We start from the raw sequence: 1,211 nt of genomic DNA, 5'->3' as shown, positions 1-1,211 counted from the left end.
CCAGGAGCCAGAACAGAGCTCAGTCCATCAGTGTAGTGAGCACGGCCGTTCTCTGCTCTACCCCCAGCAGCTCCCCATAGCCACCATCCATGGACGGGCTACCCCTGGGGGGGGTCTTCAAGCCCCCTTGAAGGGCAGTGTCCAGCCGGGCCTTGGGGAGATGCCTGGGGTCCCGGTTGAGGGGACAGGGACAAAAGGGGCCACTGCCGCCCCGTCAGTCTTGCAAGAGGTGGACGAAGCTGGCGGGGAAGACACCGGTGCGGGAGCCATCGCCCTCGATGAAGCCGACCTGGGGGTGCAGAGAGGGGGGATCAGGGGTCCCATCTCAGGCAGGGGAGAAGCGTTGGGGCTGATGTCCCAATTCCCAGAGGGATTTAAGGAGGCAAAGCCGTGGTGCCATGAGTGTCCCCAGCCCTCCTCCATGTACAGATGGGGCATGGAGCACCCCTCCGTGCCCCCCATGAAGGGAACTGGGGGGGACCCCAGCACCCATCCGTGCCCACCACCACTCACCCAGCTCTGCTCGTCCTCCTCCCGCGTCACCACGATCACCTCCCCCTTGGAGAAGGTCAGCTCCCGCGCTTTGTCCCCCTTGCAGTCGGCCACCGCCTTCACCCGCTTCCGCCTCCCCTTGGCCTGCGAAGGAGGGGGGTGAGGGGGTGACAGATCCCCCCCATCAAGGTCATCCCAAGGGGGGACACAGGGATGTGACACCCCTGAGCCCTCCATCTGCTACCCCTGGATAAAGGGAATGGGGATGGTTGGGGATGCAGAGGGTGTCCCCCATCCCAAATTGTGGCACCTACCGGAGCAAACCTCCTGGGCATGGGCACAGGGGGCACCTTGCTGGGAGCGGGGTCCTCGGGGCTCTGGGGGGACACGGCAGACCCCGCTTTGCCCACCACGCTGCTGATGCGCCGGTACGAGCGGGTGCTCTCTGAGCTGAGGGGACAGTGGGGACAGCGTCACCCCCGGCTCTGCTGCTGCTTTTTTCCCCCCATGAGGTTTCAGTGGGGTCAGGGGTCCCTCAAGGGACCAGGGTCCCACCCACAGCCTCCTGGATGGTGACAGAGAAGGGCCCCAGCACCCACCCTCCCTCAAATGAAATTTCCAAAAAGAGGGGAAAAAATATATTTGATAACTTACAGGGGGTCCTGGTCACGGTGTCACCCCCAAATAATCTCATCCCCTCCTCCAAGTGACCCAGCACC

The sequence above is a fragment of the Mesitornis unicolor genome, unplaced genomic scaffold (assembly GCF_000695765.1).
Source record: "Mesitornis unicolor isolate BGI_N332 unplaced genomic scaffold, ASM69576v1 scaffold32371, whole genome shotgun sequence".
Classification (NCBI taxonomy): domain Eukaryota; kingdom Metazoa; phylum Chordata; class Aves; order Mesitornithiformes; family Mesitornithidae; genus Mesitornis; species Mesitornis unicolor.
This window is presented reverse-complemented; position numbering follows the sequence as displayed.